This window comes from Alligator mississippiensis, chromosome 1 (assembly GCF_030867095.1).
Source record: "Alligator mississippiensis isolate rAllMis1 chromosome 1, rAllMis1, whole genome shotgun sequence".
NCBI classification, from domain to species: Eukaryota; Metazoa; Chordata; order Crocodylia; family Alligatoridae; genus Alligator; species Alligator mississippiensis.
The window spans coordinates 161690149-161715800 of record NC_081824.1 but is presented as its reverse complement, the minus strand read 5'-3'; the positions used below and the strand labels follow the sequence as shown (position 1 = coordinate 161715800).

At 42.3% G+C, this 25652-nt stretch overlaps 1 protein-coding gene across 5 annotated transcripts in view; it reads left to right on the top strand.

The window, feature by feature from the left end:
* Positions 1–25652, top strand: part of SMYD3 (SET and MYND domain containing 3) — a 764262-nt gene that overhangs the window by 414093 nt on the left and 324517 nt on the right. Inside the window, exon 1 of one of the 5 annotated variants that reach the window (XM_059716148.1) lies at positions 10778–10800. The exons of the other annotated variants lie outside the window; for them this stretch is intronic. The gene's annotated coding sequence lies outside the window, so the exon portion shown is untranslated. Of the gene's footprint in view, positions 1–10777; positions 10801–25652 lie in introns of those variants that run through there. 5 annotated transcript variants of the gene reach the window in all.

Here is a 25652-nt window from a genome sequence, read left to right as displayed (position 1 = left end):
TGGATATCTCTAAAATGTATGCATCAGGCTGGCCACTGAAAAATGACATTATTGATTTGCTAGATCATAACACATGTTTTAGGACTGTGTTGGACTCAACGAAACAATTTTGTAGATATATATCCAGGTACACAGTTACGCAAACATATTATTAACCCTAAGGGCTGGAAGAGCTTTTCCAGAGCTGTTGAAATATGTGTTGTAAATGCAGTTCTTACAAAGGTACTACTGAAAAGGGGGTTCCAGGCACCATTAATTCCTGTGTAAATTAGGTATAATCACTAGGAAAGCAGACCCGTAATTTGGTGAGTTTAAAGCTCATTATACAATTTTGTGGGGGAAAAATTACTGTGCCTGTAAATTAGCTGCTTTTCCTAATGCAATAACTTGGCAATTTTTTTCAGCTTCCTTTGATAGGAATGGGAATTAGAGCGGCACTGGAAGGTAAAATCGTGCTAGTCTTACTGGCAGTTTTCCCAGTTCTAAAAGAAATTATAACTGTGAGCACATTTTGACTCCGATTCATCTCAACATGCAACAAAAGCATCTTTTGTTGTGGTGTTTTTTTCTGCTTCTCTTTTCCACCTCTTTCATTAAAGCTTAAATAAAATCTGCTCTGCTAGCCATACTCATAGCTTATGACATCAATTCTCTGGGGGCATGTGGCTTTCTCAAATAATAAAGCATCATTACACTCATCATTCCTGAGGAGGCAGGATTTGAGGTGAGAGCCATGTTTCGTAGGAGGAAATGGCAGAACTCACCATATTCCCTTTCCTCAAAAAAATATCCCAATGGGTTTGCAAAGGCAAATATATTTACAATAGAAATGTGTGCAAACCTAGTATTAACCTGATCTTCCAGGTATATGGTTTTAGATGGAAGCAACTATAAAATGGTTTAAATGACTTGAATGCAGCTTCCCCACCAGCACAAGAGGTAAAATACAAAGTAACATTCTTGAGGAAATTTTCCTCTGCCAACCAACAACACCTGCACTTGTAAATTAACAAGACAACATGGTGCATGTAACACCATGCAAAACACACACAGCTGTTTGCTGAGCCAGTTGTCATTATTATGCTTGAGCAGTTAAAAGCAAAGCTTTTAAACTTGAAAATAATTTGAGGACTTCTGAATAATGTCATAAATTTTAATTTTTTTTTAACCAGCAACACATGAATATGAAGGTCTGACTCATTAATTTACAGTTCCCTTTAAAAAAAAAAAAAAAATATATATATATATATATATATTCATGTATGTGCACGTGAGCGCGCACACACACACACACACACACACATACATACACACACACCCCTTCAATATTCAAACCAAATAATGCTGATTAACAACAACATTTCAGTGCCTGCCTCTAACTGCTTAAGGAAGTTCATTTATCCTCTGTGTGTGTGTGTGTGCATGCGTGTGTGTATACACACTCCATATTTGATGCATATATATGCATACATATATATATATACATACACCCCCACAGTTATCCTCACACACTTATATATATATACACCCCCCCATTTTATATATTATGGGGGGAGGTTGTATACACACGCACACACAGAGGATGAATGAACTTCCTTAAGCAGTTAGAGGCAGGCACTGAATTTTTTTGCTAGTCAGCATTATTTGGGTTGGATATTGGAGAAAGCCAGCAGAAATAGTTTTGGATTGCACTTACCTAGGACACTACACTTGCTGCTCTAAGTGCTAAACATTTCTAAGAGCTGTTTCACAGTGTGATAAGTTGCCTGAAAGAAAAAGGAAATAAGAGGGTGGGTAAACCTATTGAATCAAGTTTGGAGTAGATATACATGCCACCTACTAAAACTAACCTCTCCAAGGAACCAGGGGTCAGATTTCCAGGTTAATCTCCTCCCTTGCTCCTTAAAAAAGGAAAGGAAAGCAGAAAAAGAAAAGGCCCGATTTGATGTGATTGTCTTCCAGTACTCAACAAAGCAATGCCATGTCTAAAATGCTATTTCCACACATTACCTAACAAAATAGTATTTAAAAGACAATACTGTTATACTTTTCAGATTGGTTGGAAGGTAACAAATAACCTCTCCATTCAAATTTGCGTATCTGAAGTTAGCTGTGTGGGGCTGATTTTCAGGACTGTTGAAGCTGCAGTTCTCATTGACTTTAAATGGAATTGCAGGTATTTGGCACCTGTGAAAATCAGTCCATTTCTGTTCAGACACCAATCTTTTAGGCAAGGTCTTTTTTTTTCTTTTCATAGGGAACTTCATGATTTGGGGATCTCTTGGATTCAAAGGCATAATTTAAAAAAATGTGAAAATTTTGAAGAAATATAATTCCTCTTTGTCTTTCTCACATTCTTTCTTGTTATATATATCTCAAAGTATATCAAAGTATTCAAAATACTTTGTCTGCATTTTAATTTCTTATAACTTTAGGCTATAAAATAAAACACAAAAAATTCCAGAACATGGAAAGCAAAGTAAAACATTCCATTCTGAAAAGGTTGAAGCAGAACATTTCAGCCTTAAGAAAATGATTTTCCACAGTTCTTTCAAAGCTGGTTTTCCTGGAAATCACCACATTTCTGTAAAACCTTTCACATCTGACAAATCATCATGTTTTCATGGACAATTTCTGAGCAGCTCTGCTAACTTTGAAAAATTGACTTTGCGTGGGCAGCATCTTTACAAGCTTATCCTTCATGTTTCTGAAACGGTGGGTTGTAAGTTCCTTTAAAAAAAGAATAATTTGATAAATTAGTGGAAAGAGAAACTTGTGACCCTAGAGCAAATGTGTTACACCACTTTAAATGGGAAGGAGTTGCTTATTTTCCTGCTTGCAGAAAGTAGGAGGCACTAGGAAAGCCTGTGATTAAAATACTATTTTTAGGTTCAGTTATGACATAAGATGCATGCAAAAGGATGGGTTAAACCTGTATGTCTGTTAGTAGGTTTTTATTTTGTGGGTATTAGAAGTTATTGAGGTACAGCAAAGGACATCAAAATAGCATTCTCTCAGTGTGCTAGAAGTTGGGGGAAAGGCCAAGGGAGGTGTTAGGATCCTCACTAAAATAGGAAGGGGAAGCTAGCTAATGTTTGATGTGAAGAAAGCTGAAATGTTTAGTGCCTTTTTTAGTTAAGTCTTCACAAAACAATAAGAAATAAGGTTTACTTGATAATGTCTTTTACTGGATCAACACTGTCATTGTGGGAGCTGTTAGATAACATTTTGGGCCCAAAATGTTCACTAAAAAGATCAACTCTGGGACAACAAACTGAGTTAACAAAGGTAGGGGAACAGGCAGTCAGCCTAGAGTAGGGAGGCTGCGTAAAGATGACTTAGGCTTGGACATATGTAACATATGAGCATTCTAAATATTCTTTAAACACCAAACGTCTAGACATGCATGACACTTTAGACCAGTTGAAACTTCCTGGAATGTTTCAAAAGGACTGTGGGAAAATCAAGTACAATTTTAGCCAATCCTCTGTGGCTCAGTATTATGTGGGGACACGGGACATCTGTGCCCATCGTCTAGTCAGTCCTCCAGGTATCCTATACTGCACTGCTCCTTACTCCCCGCCAAACACATGCAGCCAGGACTCTGTCGTCCAAACCCCCTGGTCCAAGCTTTTCTCTACTTTGTGGTGGGCAGACTCCCCCACAGGATCAGAAGCTGGGGCTGTTTTAAAGTCCCCAATTAGGTAAGAATCCTGCCTGCTATGGTGGCGGGCAGGTTCCTTCTCTCTGCCACCCCTCCCTCCTGGGTGTTCTCTGCCAGCCTGGGAGCAAGCAAGTAGGGCAGGAGGAGCTCTGGAGCCTCCTCTCCAGCATTCAGCTGGGAACAGTGGCAGCAGCAGGTGGGAGAGGGGGAAGGGAAGGGAGGGGAAGGGAGAAGTGGTGTTACTGAGGATGGATAGGGATTCCTACCTGCTTTGGGGACTGCTGTTTCCACAGCATGATCTGAAAGGGGCATGTGACCATGCCAGTGCACCCTCTCTAGGTCTGACTCTGCTGGACGCCGACTCTGCTGGATGCTTAGGGGATGCTGCATGTCCCCTTCTTGTGGGCTAAGGGGGCTGCATGCTCCCGGACCCCCCAAGATCTCCATGTCTTTTCAAACCCTGCCTTGAAAGTGGTGCTCCCTGCTAGAGAGCCTGCACTCTGCAGTGCCAAGCTCACTTGTGGCAAGTGTTGAAAGTCACAGAGATCTTGTTGGGGGGATGGAAGTGGGGCAGAGAACTCAGCCTCCAGCACCCAGCAACTTGTCCCTGGAAGATGTGATGATTTGGGCAGTCTGCCACCCCTGGTGACATTTGGACAGCAGTGCAGTCCCTAAAGGTTGAGGGTTCTACATGGTACCTTTAGCGATGTATGTGCAGGCACTTCTGGCCAGGGACAGTTGTGAACTGGTGCCCAGTCAGTAATTTTCTTAGAAGGGTTCAAGTGTTATGTCTGTCTGCATGCTTAGAGATGCTGGATTTTTTCAGAGCAGCAGGGTCAGGTGAGATTAATCCTAGAGTACCCAAGGAATTGGCTAAGGTAATCACAGAGCCATTGACTCTTATTTCTGAGAAGTCATGGAGGTCACATGAAATACCATAAGACTTGAAACGGACCAAATAGTGCCCATATTTAAAAAAAGAAAGAAAAAGGAAGAAGGGGGGAGGGGAGGGCAGAGGAGAAGACAAGGCACACTCATGAATTACACCCCTGTCAGTCTGAAACAGGGGTAGGCAACGTTTTTTGGCTGGAGTGCCAAAAAACCCACAACATCTACCTTGGAAGGTGCTGGAGTGCTGACATGCTGGAGCCTGGAGCACCTGACCTTCACAAGATGATGTAGCGCATGATCAAAAGATATCTTTCTAAGATTCTGTCTATTAAGGATAGCTATTTGAGTTATCCTAGAGGATAATTCTGATAAGAAACAGCTGATATGGGTTTGTCAAGGGCAAGTTGTACTTAACCAGTCTGATTTCCTGCTGCAGCAAGATAACAGGCTTTGCAGATGGGGTGAGAGCAGCGGCTGTGATAAACCTCAACTTTGGTAAGGCTTGTGGGACTGTCATCCATTACATTCTTATAAGTATGCTAAGGAAATATGGTATAGATGAACCTACTGTAGGTGCATTCTTAAATAGCTAGACTATTGTGCTCAAATAGTAGTCACTGGTGGCTTAATGTTTAACTGGCAGAGATATCAAATGGAGTTTCCCAGGGGTTTCTCTTAGGCCTGGCAGTATCTTTGTTAATGACTCGGAGAGTGGAACTGAGTACATGCTTAGGCCATAGAGAGACATATGTTTGAAGTACTCTGAATTCTGCTCCAACTGGAGTGCTTCAAATTTGCAGCACTTCAGGTGATGGACAGATGTGCAGCCCCTGGATGTGGCCCCCTGTGAAAGCACTTCACAATTGCCATGATGTGCTGTGCTCTCCAGCCAGAAGGAGTGACAGCTCCATCCTGCAGCTCTGCTTTTCCTTTCCCACCTCAGGCTGGGAAAGTGAGAGAGCTGGATGGATGGCCAGTGTGGGTTCAGACTCCGCAGTCCTAGTTCTAGGACAGGGATGGGCAAAATGGCAGGTCCATCAGTGGTCAGACTCCATTTCCCAGCAGCCTCTGGTCATGCTTCTCTGGCTGGTTTTTATGGCGACCTCAGCGGTGGCAGAGCTGCACCAACACAGCCCTGCACTCCCAGGGTCTCCATGTAGACCAGCCTGAGTAGCGCTGGCAGGGCATGCAGCTGGGTGGGAAACTGCTCTGAGGCCACAGCCGGGATCTTGCAATTGTGACAGCACAGGCTGGAGCTGCAGCAGAGCTGCAATCCACTGCCCGCACACCCCTGGGTGAGCACAAGTTCCATGGGCAGAGGCATGAAGGCAGAGGATCGCAGCTCTGCCCGAGCTCTGGCTTCGCACTGTCACTGTTGCAAGATCCCAGTCCTGGCCCCGGAGCAGCTCCCTGCCCAGCCGCATGCCTTTCCAGTGCTGCTCAGGCTGGTCTCCTTGGACACCCTCGGAATATAGGCGATGGAAGGGAAGGGCTAACGGGCCTTAGCCCCCCCGAACACGGGGTAGCAGTAGGGCTGCAAGGCAGCCTGCCAGTGAGCTTCTGGTGGCTGCAGCAGGGGCAGGGAGGGGTGCACACACAGTGAGGGAGGGGCAGGCGCTGCACAGCCAGGGCGGGACGGGGCATGGGACTGAGCCACGAGCGGCTTGTCCAGGGGGCGTGGCTCCTGCTTCTAAGTGCACCCCAGGAGGCATGGGGGCTTGTGTCCCTGTATCTGTGCGGGGCATGGCAGGCTGCTGCTGCGGGCTGGGGCTGAAGTGCATTGGGCTCTTCCTGGTGGGAGCTGGGCTGTGCTGTACTTGGGGCACTGAGAGAGGTTTATGGGGGGAGGGCTGCAGCCACCCCAAAGGTTACCATATCCCCTACAACTCCTTCTCTCAGCACCATTGCTACCTGCCTCAAGTCCAGCATGGCTCAGCCTCCACTGGGAAGAACCTGGCATAGCCCCAGCCCCAGCTTATAGAGGCAGCCTGCCCTGCCCCGTGCAGATATGAGGGCACTCGCCCCCATGCCCTCCTGGGGGCGTGTGCAGTGGTGGGAGCTGCCAGTCCTTCCCTGCAGCCCCCGGATGAGCTGCTCGTGGCTCCACCTCACAGCCTGCCCCGGCTGTGCAGGCCCTGCAGCCCTCACCAATTTTTTTCTCTCCCTCCACCTATGCCTGGGAATATCAAGCTGTCATGCTCCTGGGGTCTCTGTGGAGACTGGCCAGAACAGCGCAGGTAGGGACTGCTGAGAAATGGAGTCCACAGATGGCCTGATCCGGCCTGTGGGCTGGATTCTGCCCACACTGCTCTAGAAGCTGAGAGCATTATGAGGAAGGCTTCTCTCCAGCCTGTGCATGGCTCTTGGGGTCCAGAGACTGTTGAGCATAGCCAAGTTCACAGGAGATCACTCATTGACTGGGGACAGGGGGAGAAGGGAGCATTGTGGGATGCCAGAGGATCAAGCAACCCTATGTCATGCTGCATTTCAAACCACTTCAAAGTTGCGGTTTGTTAGGTCTTTTAGCTATTTTTAAAGCGCATGAAGTGCAGTTACATCTGTCTGCTCACTGCTTAAAGGTTTTCAAATGTTTCATATGTCCAGGACCTTAGTACATTTGTGGATGACACTAAACTGATCGGGGTAGCAGACACACTAAATGACAGGTTTAGGATTCAAAATGACCTTTATAATAGGGGAAATGACCTGAAATAAATAGGATGAAATGCAGTAGAGACAAGGGCAAAGAACTATGTTTAGAAAGGAGCAACGAAATGCCCTTAGACAAAATGGGGATAGGCTGTAGTACCGCAGAAAAGGCACTGGGGGCTATGGTGGACCACAAGCTGAATATGGATCCAGAGTGCAGTCTTACCACAAAAAGGGTTAAGAGGATCCTGGGATATATAAGCAAAAGCATTGCCTGAAGATCATGGGAAGTGGCATCAAATGTGATGAAAATTCCTAGACTACTATCTTTTATAAACAGTTATTTGGCTCAGGGTTCTTGTTTAATATCTGAAATGTTAAGCGTTCCCCGTGGATCTGAAGGACAGTGACTGACTGATTTCCCCTATTTCTTTTAAATCAACTGCTTTTTCTAAAGGTCCTTCCTTTTCAAAGGTTGTGGAATTTAATAGTGTTGCTCTGAGAAAATGCCAATTAGGAAGAAGTGTGTAGATTACAAATCAGTGTCAGTTAATAAATTATGATATGCTTCTACATTAACAAAGCCATAGAAAGCAAAAAAAAAGAAAAAAGGAAAGAAGAAAAGCAAATTCTTGAACTGTGTTCTGAAAAGGAGGGTGCATTATGCCATCCCTACTCTGATAATTAGGAGGAATAAATTAATAGTTGCCATAATGTATTTTAAATAGGAGAGTCTGGTATTAGGTTCTTCCAGGGTATAATTAATCACTTGCAGCTGCATATGTTATAGACATAATGGTGTACAGTAGTAGCATTTCATTAAAAACTAGTTGAGTAATAATGGGTCAATCAAACTGTCATTGTCTCTAAAAGAGATTCAAAAGCTAAACACACATTGCTTAATCTCATTGGCTTGTTGCATCAATAAGCTGAATTAAATTGAATTGAAATGATGCTAGTCTAATAGCTTCATATTGCTGCCATTTCTGAAACCTGATTTTGAGAGCAGATGCCATTCCAAGATCTTGAATAGGTGGGGGGGAGGCGAGGCTAAGTGTACCACAGTAGCTATGTAACATTCTCAATTTTCAAAGAGCAGTGGGGAGGTCTGTGAATTGCTCCTTCAGCAGTATTCTGGCTGAGGTTTGTAGTTGCACTACTGTTAGCTCAGCAAGGGAATTGTATCAGTTAGCTTTCTGACCAGTGGTTTTATGTGAGGTAGTCAAATAGACTGCCTAGGGAAATTTTGAAATTTCCATCATTAGATATATTCAAGAGGAGGTTGGACAAACAGTGGTCAGGCATGGTCTAATAGTAGCTATGCCTATGTTCTACTTAAGGTATTTCCTATACTTCTGGGCTTCAATGGTTGCTACGTGGGGCCAAGAAGGGACGTTTTTCCTCTCCTGTTGCTACACATCATGGATTTTTTTTTTCCTTTTTCACTTTCCTTGGAAGCATTTATGAGCTGTGCCTGCAGCCAGCACCATCTTGACTGGAGTGTACTAGTGATCCTGCTGAGATTTAAACTGGAGGTTCCTGGCTAGAGGGTCTTGTCCTTCCACTCAGAATCAGACCAATTGCTAAATTTGGGGTCAGAAAAGAATTTTACTCTATGGTACAGTCTGTGGGGGTTTGTCTTTTCCTTTGTAGTGGAGGTGTGGCCCTCTTCCTTGGAGCTCTCAAGTATATTTTAAGAACCCTTACAGCTACAGGACATTGGCCACATTTGTCCACCTGCCTTACCTGTGGCAGGTATTGCCTTTTAGTTGTGTCAGGTTTGATGTGTAGTTTTACTAATAGGTTAGGTACATAATCATTTAGATAGGGTGATCCTGCCTCTGGCAGGGGTTGGGCTTGGTGCCCTTTGAAGGTCTCTTTCAGCTTTAGTTTTCTGTGACTGTGTTTTGGTGCAGGAGTGGCAAGGAGAGAAGGTGCATGGTTAAAAATGCAAAAGTGAGGCAGAGGAAAACACTAACCCCTTCTAACAATAGTAGTTTTTCTCTTTCATGATTCTAGGGCTGAAGCATGTGTCTCTGCAACTGCAGATGCATAATGGAAGAAACAGAGTTTGTTTGTAGTGCTTGTACTGGAGTTGGAGGTTTGCTGTAGCTGTGATGGTCCCGAAAATGTCTGAGAGATGCGTCTATTTTGTGATATCTTTATTGGACCAACTGTATAGCTAGGAGAGCTGCTGGACATCAGGTGTTTGTATTCATCCATTTGGCGACATGAACAGCTAGTTTTCCCTGTTGTTACCCTAACATTTTACCAAAATATTGCTAGTCACTGGTTCACGTACAGCTCAGGTTCTTTCCAAAAGTTATCGTTGCCCTGGCTGTTTACTGCCTTGTATGAAACATACTGCACTTAAATTGCAATAGAAGATGGTATGCCATATCAACTTCAACATATTTGGGATAACTGGCACATTTTTGGCCCTGTTGATGTTCAGCCTGGACTATAGGTTCTGCTGTGCCCTATCAACCTGGAGACAAGTTGGACCTGCAGAAGAAAGGGGAGAGAAGAGTAGTCAGCAAGATGACAGTCTGAAGGTATAGCGTGTGTTGGTAATTTTTGCTGGTCACAAAGGGATTGAGATAAACCCAGCCATCTGAATTCTGCCTTGGTTTATACCAAGATCTTGCATGGGATGAAATAATTCAGCCAAACAATCTAATTTACAATATTTTTTAGTTTAAAGCTATTTCCGCCCATTTGTTTATAGTTTTGCTTCAGAGAAGGCTAGCACAGACTGGCCTCAATATAGGGCATGAGAGAGATGGTGTTGTTTTGCTTTATTGCCATTTGCTTTTTTTTTTTTCTCATTTTCAGAGAAAAGCACTGCTTCAAAACCTTTAGAAGTGGGGGCATCCCTTAACCAAGAGATAAAAACATCTGAGTTCCCTAAAAGACTTAACGTTCTATGAGGTTGGGAGAAGGAGGAGGAGGAATAAAAAGACAGTCATGACTTTAGTGAAATAAGTTATTAGTGAAAGACTTTTTCATTGCTGGTGAATGATATTTGGATCCCAGTCTAGCCAAGCATCTTTAGCTTGGGATCATTAGGCTGTTTGGAATAAATGAAAGGGAACTGCATGTCATTTGTAGTCTGATCTTATTATTTTAATTTTCTATTAAAAAAAACCCCTCCTTTGTCATTAGGGTTGTCATTTGGGGTCTTTAAGAACACAGAACAAGAAAAACAGGATTTGGGGGAAGGGAGAACTGTAGGTAGCTTATCAAGGGTTTATTTTTTCATTTTAAATATGATTTAATGCTCTGTGAAAAGAATTAAGAATCCCATTTTACACTGAACCACCCTGTTAATGTGCAAATAAAAATCCTCAGCAGTTTTTTATTGACAGTTATAAATTCACAGCTGCTGTTGGCAAAAAAAAAAAAATTAAAAAGGACAGCCCTCCTATTCTCCATCATTCTAGTTTAAGATGAATAAGGCAGGACCTTATTTTAGCAAGGACACACAAGGCTTGTTTAATTTCACTGAGTATCACAAAGGAAAAACAACATCGACAACAGTCATGGCTACAACAGGAAAACAAGGCTGAGATCGTTCTTTCTTACCCTTACTGAAGGTAAGAAATAGAGGCTCCTGCATCTGGGAATTATAATGAGATCTTATGTTAAATTCAGCAAATAACACTGAGCCTTGTGTCTGTCAATATTTGTTGAAATAAACATTTACACACTAAGCAGAGAGAAAAGGACAGCAGCTGAAATCTAGGTATGTATGATTGCAGACATACCTTTATGCTGAGCCAGCTTGTGTGCCAGGGTAGGGACAGACATTCAAAAAGCCTGAGCCTGAATTGATTCAATCTTTGCAGGTTAGTCTAACCTGGCTAAGCTGAAGCAGTTTGTAACTGGACAGACATTCTCTCTGGACTGAGGAAATTCTGCATGTCTGCAGTGGCTCAAGCTAGAAGCTGGGGGGTTCTAGAGCAGCCCTCCCTTCCATTGAACAGTACTGAGCTGAGTGGGGTGTGGCCAGGCCCCCGCAGGACCTCTGATTAGGGAGGTCTGCCTGCATGGTTCCAGGCTTTTCCCAGCTGGCTGCTCAAGGGGCGGGAGTGTTGCCAGACCCCAGCCCTCTGCTACCACTCTGAGACAAGTAGGGAGGGGAGGGTGCAGTGCATGTATCTGTTGGTGATATGGAAATTTCAATCTCCCATTCCCTGCATCTTTATACTGTCTGCAGCAAACTGACAGGTGAGCAAGCCAGCAGGGGGATAACAGTGTTTATCAGTTCATCAGCAAAACAATAGACCATCTCCATTAGTTCAAACTCTTCTTAAATAGCTTACTGGCTAGCCTGTTGATTAGCTCCAAATAGGCCTAAATGGTCACTGTTCTGTCTGCCTGTCCCAATAAAATTAGAGAGAGAGACGCACAGAAACACCTCTCAGCATTAGCTAGCATACCATGTGCCTAGGGTCCATGGTGCTGGGGTGCGTGCTGTAGGAGATGGGAGAGAGAGAGGGAGGGTGGAATTCCTGCTTAACCAGTGAGGTTGGGGGATAGGGCAGGGGGAAGCCAGGCAGACCCTTGTGTGTCTTCAGGTCTCTGCCAGAGCTCCATCCAGAGAGCAGAGGGGAGGGGCCATCCCTGTTGTGGAGCAGAGAGCCCCGCTGAGCCCAGCCCAGGGAGCATGCCAGGATGCTGGGGATGTCTGGTTTATCTTAAAGCAGCAACGGGCCTGGGACAGACATTGCATAAACCAGTTTGAGCCAAATCAGTTAAGTCTGATACTTCATTCAACCAGGTTTATCTCAAACCAGTTTCAGCCACTTTCAAACTGGTTTATGTGCACTGAACATCTGTTCTGTTACAGGTTTCTGATCACTTAAACTGGTTTATGTGTCATGTCTGTCCCTAGCCCTAATGATTTGCTTATGCACAGGGGCCCACTGGGTGTGTAACTAGCTATGTGTGTGTATGCAAAAGAACTGATTTATATGCACACGTTAATCATTTTTTGTGTATAGCTGTGAAACTGTGGGCCTAAATGATCCTTAAAATGGTGAATATGTAAATATTTAATCATCAGTCATAAACAGCTGTCAAATCTATCCTGGGTTTAGGGATAGTTTTCATGGTGTTGGATTTCTGTTGCATCAGGGTTTTTTTCCATTTTAAGTGTTTGAAAATATCCTTCAAATCAGAAGTTTCTCAGAAGGATTAACATTCCTAAACTACATTCCATTCTTACAGATAGCCCATTATTTTGAAGTCAGTATCATTGTTAGATAAACATTTGGGAAAGGCATTTATTTCTTCCAGGGTTTTTTCCTCTGTCTCTTTGTACCTTTGCATTATTGTCCTTTTCAACCCACCTTTTGCCTCCTAGCAGTGCCCTCTTCCTCTGTCCTTTTCCTTTGTATTTAAATTTATCTCAATTTTAAACCTTTTCTTTCTGCAAGTTGACTTATAGTATGCAACAAACTAAACTGTCACCTAGGACAATTCATGCCTCTCTAAACCAGTTAGCCTCTATAGGCTGTAAATAGACTTCTCATTTGAGGCAGACCTAATTGTCCTGGGGGTTGACCTTGATCATTTACATGGGTTGCCCTTCCAACTTGCATTGCTGCCACTTTGCTAATAGATGGTGAGTGAGAGGACACAGTCTGACTATCTTATCCCTGGAATGACCTGCAATAACCCTACAGATGCTTGCAGTTATGTCTCAGGAAAGCGTTAGAATGTTTTATCCCACATAGTTCAGAGGGATGTGCAGCAGGACAATAGATTTGTGTGTAGATAGCATCCTGGGACGGAAGGTTTTCTTCCAGAATAAGCGTGACATCTGTTTACAGCCTAAAGTATCACCTTGCCCTACATTTTATCTTTGCAACCACTGGGAGTCTGTTGGAGGATAGGGGCTTGTTAAGAACTTCAGGGGGCAATCTCTCTACCTCGTGTCCATGTACTTCAGTTTTCCCATTTTAAAATAGGGATATTGTTCTGGATGCCTTTGTGAAGGGATTGATGGACTAATAGAGTCATAATAGGGCTAGACATTAGTGTTTTTTATTAAACGATTTAGAACAGTTAAAATTAGCATGAGTAAGTTTCAAAGTTATCGTCATTCTGACTTTCTTCATTCCACATAAAAAAAAAAAAGAAACATGTAATTTAATGTTGAAAGTAAAATAATTCTTAGACTTCTTTGCCAGTTTTCTTTTTTTAATGTAACTTTTCATGGCAGTCTTTTATCGAAGAACTGTTGTAAATACAGCGTGGTTAAATGCTTCCAGAAAAGAAAGACAGCCTAATATAAAATTAATTAAATATAAATTCATGCTTTGTATCGTATTCTGGAGAATTTGAGCTATGCATGTCATACTTAAAATGTTAAACAGAGCAGTTTAATTCAATGTGATGTGATGCCAGATTACAAAAGCTTCTATTTTACTCTGAGAGAGTCGCATACAGCCCAGTGAGATCTTCTCCCAGTGGTTGTTCTTAAGTGAACTATAACTAATTCACTTTTGGTGATTCCAATTTGAATAACATTTCCCTTGTTTCAGTTGTGAGACAATATTATGGTACATTTTGAGGTGGCAGGAAGATTTATCTTGTGAACAAACTGGACCAAATCCTGCTTTGTATCCCCATTGAGTTTAATAAAGTTTCCTTGAACTGACAGTGCTACAATTGAGTTCAGTACTTGGTCCTTTAACTTCCAAATTGTATGCAAGAGCCATATGGTGATGTTTGGGACTACTTGTTTAACACAAAACTGCAAGTCTTTCATTCATATGTGAATAAATTTTGATGCACATGATCACTACGATACTTTTGGTAAGAATCTACCACAATGGTTTATGAAGACCAAAGTTTCAGAAGTGCAAATGGTCAGGTCATGGTCTGTAGCAAGAACTTCCATGCAGCTATATTAGGTATGTTTTCACTCCTGCCATTTCAGAGCTGATAAATGGGGGCAGAATTTATGGTGTGACAGTCTTAAGTTTTTTCAGTGATTTTCAGAAAGCCTTTTCCCTTGGAGATATCTCTACCAACTCTGTGATGTACATCAACAAAGCACTTAATCATTGTGTCTAAACAGTACTCTGTACTCTTAAGAGATTTGCTCTCCTGTAATCTTTCTTACATATCTTGTGAACTAAATAAAAATCAGGAAGCTTTTGGAAAATTACAATATGTACAGTTTCTATTTTGCCATGATATAATCCTAGCATCAAGAATGACTGAAAACTACCGCTCTATCTAAATATAAGGAAAGCAAGCATAATGTTTGGGGTTGAAATGAGAAAATTAGCTTGCAAAGATGAAGAGAAATAGTCTTTGAGAACATGATCAAAAGAGAAAATGAAGGTGGCTCACTGTATATGTGGGGCTAGGGGAATGTCTTCTGGTAAGTTAAACTTCCTTTATGGTGGAAGCACTCTTTGATGACATTTTGCTAAATTAATTATAATACAAAAAAAAGAAAATTCCAAGGGTCAGCAAAAAGCCCCTCATTGGCTGGTGCAACCAGGTACAGTGAGATATTTATTTAATTTTGTGGCTTTTCCTCCTCTTCTCACATACGCCTTTCTCATAACCCTAATCTTAAACCAAATCCAAACTTTCTCAATTAAAATCCAAGTTGTGTTTTGTTCACACATATGGGGAGGGTCCAAGGAGAGCATTGTGGCACATTGCACCTGTCTGCTGAGCATTGCCACATCCAAGCTTTCTCTTTGACCCAGGAGACATGCTTTGCTGTGGCTCCAGAGGCAGGAATTTCAAGTGAATAAAGGTTAAATGCTTGTACCATTCAATATCTGTACTGTTTTTATATAAACAAATATAAAAGCACTTTGTCTCCTTCCTGCTTTGAGCTCATGCTGAAAACTGTTGGTGACCCAGCTGTGTACCTGTTCCTTGGGGCTGGGGAGCCAAAGGCAATGAGACGGTATGTGTGTCCAGGATCTGGAACAGACTCCCCCCAAAGGTGGTGCAAGCACCTACCCTGGACTCTTTCAAAAAAAAATCTGGATATTTTTCTTGCTGGGATCACTTGATCCCAGCTGACTTCCTGCCTGTGTGGGGGGGTGGGGGGCCGGATTCGACGATCTCATGAGGTCCCTTCCAGCCACTAATGTCTGAAATCTATAAAATCTTATGCTAGCCACATCACTCCAGAATCATAGCAGGCTCTTTCAGGACTGGGGGTAAAGGTGTGTGGTGGGGAATTATGCTGATCTCTGGAGGGTAGGGAGGAGGGCACAGGGGAGGGAGAGGAGCTTACCTGCTGGGGCTCTTATCATTTTGGCAGCAGCTGCTATTGCTGCCACCATAGCAGCATAGGCTCCCCTGGGGATATTTCTGGTGTTCATTTCCTCCCTCACCACTGGGGGACAAGGCTATGCCTCCCATGGTGAAGCCTTTGGGGTGCCCACAGCCCCATGGCCCCCCACCACAATACACTGATAGGCATGGAGCTGCGCCTGTCTGACTCCTATGGCTGGGATGCACCTGGGTGGCAAAGACTGCTGGGTAGAGGGGACCAGACCAGTGTCCCCTCTAAATCAGTGCTTGGGGCTACTGCCCCACTTGCCCACCCTTCCCCCACCCTGGTTATGCTACTGCATCACTCCTTCCTCTGTTGTTGGTGACATAAACTGGTGTACCTTAACCACTATGGCTCAGGTTTTAGAGCACCTTTGTCTTGAGCTGACTACTTATGCTGAGATATTTTAACAATAAATTGGCCATTTTCAAAACAATGCCAAAAGTCAGGACACCTGCAATAAACATATATTATTTCAAAGATGCTGAAGAGCCTGAAACTCTTTTCTTTGGAATTTTTTTAGTTACTTCATTCACTTTGTCACCTGACTTTAAGGTTCTCAAAGCTTTTAAACCCAAATAATCAAAAGTTGGTTTGCTTTTAGTATGCTCTTTGGAAACTCTAATTATTACCACAGGGAGTAGAACGAAACTGAACTTTTATAAAGGATTTTATAATCCAGTCAATTTCTATAGTAAAACATCTTTTAAATAAAACTTCTGGATCCTGAATGATAGTTTCCTGCAGTCAATTCCTTCTTGTGTTGAAAAGAACAAAGAATATATCTAAAAGATATTTTAAGTCGGGTTATAGTCATAGATTTGGCTGCTTGTTTAAATAATTTTCTATGCGATAACTTCAATTGCATAGCAGCAATTACATTTCTTTAAACTATCCAATATGATGGAGTCCCTAGAGAAAATTCTGATTGGTGTTTGATGTAAGATGGATTTAACTTCTGACTTTATGGCATGATTTTCTTATAAAGTTAGTCCACTTCAGTGAAGTAAGTGGGATCTGGATTAGCACTAACTGTGTGGTGAGTATAGAATAAATACTGTTAATACTGTCTAGTTTATATAGTATTTATATGCAAACAAATGTGAAAGCACCTCCTCCCCCCCAATTCTCATCGGGGCGCAGCCTACCCCCTTCTGTCCTGGTTCATGAGGCCCTATGGGGGGCAGCTGGACTATGGAATCACACTTCAATTACAGACCAGGCCTGGCACCATGAACACATGAAGCCCAGGCATGGGAAAGAGGGCAAGCCCTCCTGCTCATGTGTATGGCCCTGGCCCTGGCCCTGAACCACATCAGGCTGTCTGGATCCACAAAGCCCTGGCCAGCTGCCTCCTCACCTGAATGGACCAGGAGCCTTTCCCTGATGAGTAGGGCCTGAGGGCTTTGAATGCCCACACCCTGGCACTGGGCCATGGGTCTCCTGCCACGGCTGCCCTTTTGGCTCCCCCTGCTGCCCCAGGGACTCTCCACCGGGACCTGGATCCCCCTCATGGTCATGTGGAGCTGGGGCAGATCTTACCATCACAGGTTTTACGGTGTCCACTCATGTGGCCTGACTCATCAGGAGAAGTGTTGGGAGAACTGGCTATGGGTCTTGCAGGTTTTGCCAGCAGAGCAACTGCTATGCTAGTACTGGGGGGCTGGTATGCTCCCCATGCTTCTGGGTGGGGCACAGAGACATGTAAGAGGACTTGATCTGGAGCAGCCATGGTCCCTGTGTGAGAAATGGTGTTGCAGGGCCTCTCTCTGCATCGTCCTCCTCTGGTGGGGTCCCTGCGAGTGACTCCTTCAGAATATCCCTGGTCCCATGGGCATAGGGGGTGGTGTCTGCCCTGGTCTTGGCAAGGATATGGGACAGGACCTTGTAGAACAACATGGGCTGCTCCCAGCCCAAAAAACACTTTCTAGTGTCAAGCCCATGATAGTAGTGTCTTTTCAACATGGTCTTGGTGAGGCATTACTCCCAGTCTCTATTGTGACCCCTCACCTGCATCTGCTGGGCAATGCATCTCTGATTCAATGACTCTCTGGAGCTGGTGCTGGATGTCCTCCTCACACAAGTTGGCAATGAGATCCTTTATTTCCCTGTAGTGCCAGTTCTGTACCTGGGTTTGGCTGGTGTTGGCAGCTGGGTCGAGTTTGTCCATGGTCCATGGTGGTGCCTGTTGGGGTTTTGGTGTCTGTGGGTAGGTGATGATTTCACTGCAAGGGGGTGGGTGGAGGGGTGGATGGATGGATGGATGGAAGAATGGAAGCAGTGGTGGATACACAAAGGTGTGGTTTGGGGCATGTGGACACTCATTTTTGTTGCAGAGGCTTGGGGCCATTGCTCCCACTTCACCTGGACTCAGCTGCTTAGGCCACCTCCACAACCTCAAAATTCCCAGGGGCTTTCAGCAGATGCTCTGTGATTCTGGCAACACCATATACTTCACCCAGGCTGTAAAATTCAAGGGTCCTGATCTACTAGGCAGTTAGTTGATCAGTGAGTTAAGAAGAGGGAAAGTCCATCTGCATTGAATGAGAATGAAGAACATGGCACTCCGGAAAAAAAAAAAAAAAGGGGTGGCAAATATTTAGGGCCCAACTCACCCATCCTTACTTTATGTCCTTATAAGGTGGATGACTTCAATATAGAGGATTCTATTACTAACATGTTATGACTTTCAGCCCTGAATAATACTTTCAAAATTGTATTAGATTTCATTTTTTCATTTTTACTTTTTCTTTCCCCATTCTTTAAGTGGCACTGTATAAAGTTTTGAGGAGATTTCAATATAAGTATAGATGTCACAAGTGAGGAGGTACAAGGAAACACACTGTCGAATGATCGCTTTGCATTACTATGAATTCATTTAAAATAGGAAGGAGATTACGAAGGAGGTATGAGACAGAGATAAGGAGAGATCATCTCTTCTCATTGCTTTCCATCATCCAGAGCTGTAACCCTTCAAGAAGAGATGAGAAAACTATTCTGGTGCTCGAACCAAAACCATATGACAGGTTCAGATCCAAGACTTTAATGCAAACACTCCCCCACACACCTAAATGTAAATGTTATATTCAAGGCTTTATTTGTTCTGTACATGAAAGTGTTTTTTGAATGAATTAGGCAAGCCAGAAAGGTGTTGGTTCAGAGTTGAGAACTAAAGTCTCAGGCAAACACAAACTTGGTTTGAACAAGACACTTTGCATCAGGACATTATGCCGCTGAAATCACTTCGGGGAATGCAGGATGGTGAGAGCAAATATAATGAATTATAGGTACTGAAAACAAGAAATATAGTTTGTTTTTTAAAAAATTCCCCCACAACAGCCTTCAGATGGAGTAAGAAAGTGGAGGTGGAGTACTATTAAAATATTCTAGGAAAGATTTTGCTTCCTAATTTTATACCGACAGAAGTAACTGGCTCTCATTCCTGTTTTCTTTACAGATGTATAGAGTATAGCAGTGTCACCTGATAAGGCTCAGTTGGCTTCATTCACCCCTGAATGTGCTGTCTTGTCTCTCCCACTTTCCCCAAACTGCAGAATTTTTGCATACTTGTAACTGTTCTTAATGACTACCCAGCCCACACAATTTCTCTAATTCATTGCAAGGAGACAAAACAAGGGCAGGCTAAAGATGTACCTTATGGAGTAAGCAGTTCAATACAAAGACCCAATCCTGCTCTACTTGAAATCAAGCGAAAATTACCCCGATTTCACATTTGAGTTTTACTGCATTTCAAACACTTGCATGTGACTGATGGACTGTGTGATAAACTTAAACAAATGAACAAACAATAAAATCTCTTCCTTCCCAGGGTTCACTGAACTATCTATTAGACTGCTTCAGAAAACACACACTTGGAACTGTAATTGCCCTGAGTGCATTTTTAAATTCAATGCTTTTTAAAATCCTTGAACAGTTTCTTGGTAAACAGTGTATTGTCCTGGGCCATGGGATCGAGGGCCTGCTGCATGTCTTGCAAATGCACAATGCTTCCAATTGGCTGGTAATGTTAGGGTGCCAGCTAATTAGGCATTTAAAAAAGAACTGATGGAATATTGACACAGTGCCAAATGCCTGGTGATCCTAAGTCATCCTTTCTGGGACATGAGCTGGCAAATGGGACAACTCGACTGCATCCACTCAGTAGGGCTTCAGGAGAGTGACCCTGTTTGTTTGGTGGCCTCTAAAATTCTTACAGATTTTAGGGAATCTACTGGGTTCAGAAGGGAAAATCAAACCACTGCTTCTTTTGCAGGCAGCAGATTGGGAAGGTGGGGAAAAAGTTTCCTCTCCTCCCACTGAAGAATGTGAGTTTTTCCTAAAGAGAATGTCATAGATGCTGTCCCAGGGTTTGGGTTTTTTGTTTGGTTTATGTTTTTGTGTTGGTTTTTTTTTGATTACTGAGTGAGTCTAAGAAGGGGGAACTACATTAAGGCTAACAAGTCCATTGGATATTACTATTCACATAGCCAGGAAAAGTGACAACTGAACAATAGTAACTAATAAAACAAACAAAAAAAGCTAGTTGCCGTACATACGTATCTATGGGACTCCCAGCAGCATACCTTGAACTCTGTGACAGACTGTCTGAACCAGCTTTCTGTCATGTGCTCATGGTTCTAAACCATTACTCAAGTGACCAGAATAATTAGAAATTAGCTTTAAGACATGAGAACAGAGAAACACTCCCTGCTTCTTTATGGGCCATTGCATGCATCCAAGGTTTCTGGGAATTTGTGTCTGTGAGCTGGACTCATGAGTTTCTGGTCCCGTATCCTGTGTTCAGTACAGGAAGTGTAAGTGCTTCTCTCAATCTACATTCTATATATACATTTGATTTTCCCAGAGAGGTCAGAAGGTAGTGATACTGCATATTAGTATGTGCAGGTATGCTGATGTGGATTTTGGGCAGGTTCAAGTACATTTTTTACTTCTATTAGGGAACTTGTCCATTGCTAGAAGTCAGTGCAGATAAATCAGTTCTTAAGACAGGCTAACTGGGAGCAGAGGCAAAATAGCAGCAGACCCACTTACTCACCTCTACCCATGACAACATGCAATAAGAGAAATTCAGCAATAAACAGTTTTCTTTGTGTGGATGGATATATACTACTTAAAGGGAGGACTTGGGTGGCCTTGGGACAGAGTCTTTGCTGACTCTTGTCAGTGACAGCCCAGAGGCAGGGCTGGCCCAGCGTTTGAGCAAAGGAGAGAAGCTCTGGTCTAGGCTAGACCTCGGCCTCGTGAGTTGGGGTGAGCAGGTTGTCGCAGTGCTCCATGAGGTGTTGATGGAATACAACCTACCATGAGTTGAGATGGGATATGGTACAGATGTTTGTTATGGCACTCTAATTTGCAGCACTGACGTCTGATACCACATCCATCCAGGGTTCTCTTAGAGTTCGTTCACCAGTTTTACAGCACTCTGTGGGCCCTGACTGTCTGGTTGGTTATGGCTGTAGAGCGCTTTCTGTGCACCTACCGTGCAATACGTATAACTTCTGTACCTGGCCCAAGTGTCTGACAGTTGCATGTACACGATATAAATGAAGACAGGTTCCTAAATACTCATATTCAAAATAGTACTGAAAGTGTCAGGTGCTACCGCTACTCCTGTTGCAACCTGGGTAGAAGGTTTTAGCTCTAAATGCCGTACTCCTATGATGGATGAGCTTGAAAGTAGAGAAGAAAAACACAACCTGAAAATTAGTGGAAAAACCTAAGGAGAACAAATTTAGAGATCAACAGGTTGTTTGTTTTTTAATTGTATTACTTATCCAGGATAAGCTGATCCTAGGGTCCATTGGCTTCCTGTCTGAATAGGGGTCAACATATAGAAGTCTTTTGATAAAATTTATCCTGTTCATATTTTGAACAACCCCTGAAAAAAATCCTTGACCAATCTTTTTTGGAGCAAACCCTTTTTTATATATTGGGAAACAAAGAACTTTTCCATTCAATTTGTACTCCTGCCCTCCTGAAGAAATGGAAGGACTATATAGGACTAAAGCAGAAATTGTGGAACTTTTAACCGTTTCTCATGTAGAGACACTGTGGATATATAATATTTTTCTAATTTTCCAACCATAGCTCAAAAGATATTCTTTGTCCTGGCTAATATAAGCCTATGTGGTATCTAACCATATCTTCTTGTGGTCCCTTTTAACCAAAACGTTTCTTTATGACAAATGAACGTGGTATATGTTTAGATACTATTTGATGGCTAGTATATATATCTTCCAAATGTATGCAATACATGGGAACACACACATCAAATTGGACTTTTCTTTAAATACATTGAAATAATTTCCAGATGTGCCCGCACATCTGAGGTTAGCCTGATGTTATGTGACAATATCAGCCTTATTAAGGGATAGTAGGCTGATGGGGTTTTGCTTGCTGTGCAATATTATAGTGTCGGTATGGTATGACTAGGCTTTCTATAGTATTGACTTTTACTGTATTGTCAGTCACTCATTTAATGAATACAGTTTCTTGTGACCTTATTTTGGAATACTGCCAAAAGTTAAATCAAGAAAAACCTTTAAAAATCACTTTGTTGTATTAATTTTATTTCATAGGCATGCCATTATGTGCTTCTGTATTCCAAAAGGGAATGTACTGTAGAAGCTTGTTAATGTTCATTCAGGTATTTCCACAGCATGCTAACAGAGGCTTGGACTGCTGCAATACCTACACACATTAAAAGGAAAAGTTTCTGTGACAAGGAATGTTAAAATCTTCACCAACTTTCAGCATCAGACCTTGAGAAAGTGGGAATCTCAAGGGAGACTTCTAAGGGCCTGATCCTGTAGAGTGCTTGATCACTCCAGTAGTGTTTACTTACATCAGTAAGGCTTAATCGAGGGGAATGCAGGTAGAGCCACTTCCAGCCCTAAAGCAAAGTTTTTTTTCACCAACATAGGAATGAATACTTAGAAAATTTGCAGTTATTTCTGCAACACATTTTTAAAAGCACAAATGGAAACCTCAACATTATTTTTCTTACAAGGATATATACATAATACCCAGGGTCCCATACGCTACTACAATACCAGTTTGTAGCACAGAACTGAAATTGGTAATAAAGTATGACATCCAGATAAGCCACATGTTTTTGCACTGGGGCAAAGGAGTGTGTGTTTGTTATATTTTTTGTGAGCCATTGTTTATCTTACACATGAGCCCCAAGCTAGACATGCATTTATTAAACCATTTATGTATGCAAATTGTAATTTAAATGTGGGGGAAAAAACTGGTGAAACATGAAAAGCTGTTTTAATCTAATGTGTTTATTATGGTGCTTTTTTGTTGTTGTTTAACTCTCATTATTTCATCCCATTAACTAAATGACTGACCAGATCCAGCTCTCAGCTTGTGTGCTAGGTGATGAATGCTGTGGTATTGTATTCATTATTCTGAAGTACAAAGTCATTTTTAAAAGTCACAAACTCAAATCTAGTGCTTGTGAATGAAAATTATTGTTGTGTATCTGGAGTGTGGCGGTAAAAAAGAGGTCTAAAGATGTGTTGAGATGAGGACTTTAAAGTGTAATCAGCCTGTTGCTCAGGACAATGTTAAAATCCCCCAAGTTTCTTGACTTCATTTTCCTCACAGGCAATCTCTTCTCTTGCATGGAGAATATGGATTTCACACAAATTATCCATTTTCAAGCCCATAAACGAGACTGAACAAGTGCTGAGTGAACAGTTGTGTTGTGATACCCTCCTTGTCTGACCAGTACTTTTATTTCAAGTGAAGACCATGGTCTTTCTTCCATCCCTCTAATGGGATGAACTATCCTAGTTGGTTTTCCTATGGACAACCACAAATTCATATAGCTTTTTTCATGCCCTAGAAAAACAAGTGACACAAATACAAAGTAGATGAGTTGCTAGAGCTGAGTAACTGCTTGATGTCACAGTCATTGTGACCTCACCTTTTCTTCCAAAAAAGTTCATGCTTCAGCAATGAACAGTATACTTCTGGTTCCTATACATCTGTGAACAGCATAAAGACTTCCTGGTAGGCTATGATTTGGCAGTAAAGGAAGCAAAGATACCATCATACCATCATTACCAGTTTGTGAGAGGAATTGCTTTACTGCACTGTGAACTAGCTAATCAGCTAGGATTGCACAGTCCAAACACTGAGCCCACACTGCTTGCTGTGGGTACTTCTCCTTCCCCTTCCCTTTTATAAGCTGGAAGGGACTCTTTAAGTAGGACTGGATGTATGGCAGTTAGAGTTTAGCCTCATTATATGTAATGGGAGTATGGAAACTTAAAACCTAATGGACAAATCTGTTCTTCTCCTGGTTGTCAGGTAAAAGCAACCACATCCATTACTAATATCAATGGTCAATATTTCTACCAGTTGTGTTTTAAAAAGAAGTGAATTACACTCAGTATAGATGATTTCTCTCATCTCTTCTTTCATTTCCAGCTTATTATACCTAGGCAAAATCATTGAGAACATAGTGACAACTGAATTCCATCAGCATGTGTTTTCTTCCAACCTATTAGCTGCTTGATCATCAGGCTTCAGACCAGGCTACAATCTGGAGGCAGCTCTGGTAACTGTAATAGACTACAGCTGTTATGATAGCAGATAAAGGCTAGATTTAGTGCTCATACTGCTGAAAATCATCAGTATATGTGGCTAGGTATATGCAGACAAAGCGTCTCAGGTAATGGAAACATCATGTTACGAATTACTTCATTTTGACAATGTCACATTGTACCTTTTTTATACTAACCGCACTTCTCTAACTAATGAAGAGCAGGGAAAACAGGACTGTGGCCCCTACCTGCCACCTACATTGTGTCTAATACTGCCAGTGACTACAAGAATCAGGATTTCTAGCTGTTTTCCATGGAAAGGAGATTACATGGAACAGCTCTGCAAAGAGAATAGATAATCTCATGCTTGAAGATCATCTTTGATTAAATTTAAACCTCTAATGGGAAAGAAGGATTTTTTTTTCTTTTGGAGTGGGGATGGGGAGGGGGGGAGGAGCCCTGGGGCTCTTTAGCCTGATAAAGCGCAGGCTCAGGGGTGATCTGATGGCCACCTACAAGTTTATCAGGGGTGACCACCAGTATCTGGGGGAACGTTTGTTCACTAGAGCGCCCCAAGGGATGACGAGGTCGAATGGTCACAAACTACTACAAGATCGTTTCAGGCTGGACATAAGGAAGAATTTCTTTACTGTCCGAGCCCCCAAGGTCTGGAACAGCCTGCCACTGGAGGTTGTTCAAGCGCCTTCATTGAACACCTTCAAGATGAAACTGGATGCTTATCTTGCTGGGATCCTATGACCCCAGCTGACTTCCTGCCCTTTGGGCGGGGGGCTGGACTCGATGATCTTCCGAGGTCCCTTCCAGCCCTAATGTCTATGAAATCTATGAATTTCCAGTAAGTGTAAATGCTGAAGTACTAATAGAGAGTTGAAATAATTTATAATGTTGAAGGAAACAAAAACTGGTATTTTCCTTTAAGGAACACTGGTCATCTTCCTAAGAACATCTATTAATATATTTTAAAAACAAAACAACCCTCCCCCCAATTACAAATAAGGAACAGGAGTGCAGAATGGCTTGGATCTGTATAGCATTTTCTTTGACATTCTCAGAAGCCTTGGACCCACCTCAACAGCCAGAATATAGGACATATACTAGAATTATATGAAGTATGTAATTATTTAAGCTATAGACTGATTTGAAAAACAGTGAAAACTAATTTGCAGTGATTATTTCTAACAGCAGAATAGTGACAGCATTGATCAGCAGGAGTGCAGCTTGGAGCTTGAACATAACTTAATGGGTATAGATGGGCAACCTGTTTTTCACTAAAATAAGCACTTCCACAGCAGGCATCAAATTTCTTAAGCTAATATAATGGACCTTTGTGCTTTTTCAGAGGTTAAGATTCTAAGTATTTCATTAGTTTTTCAGCACACTGCAAGGGGTTACATCATGGATATACTATAGAGTCCCATTCTTAAATTGAAACCATTTACAGCTACATGAGGTTAATAAAATATGAGATTAGTAACTTCTTTTTTGTTTTATGCATTCATAATTAAACACAGGCTAACTGCATTTAGTT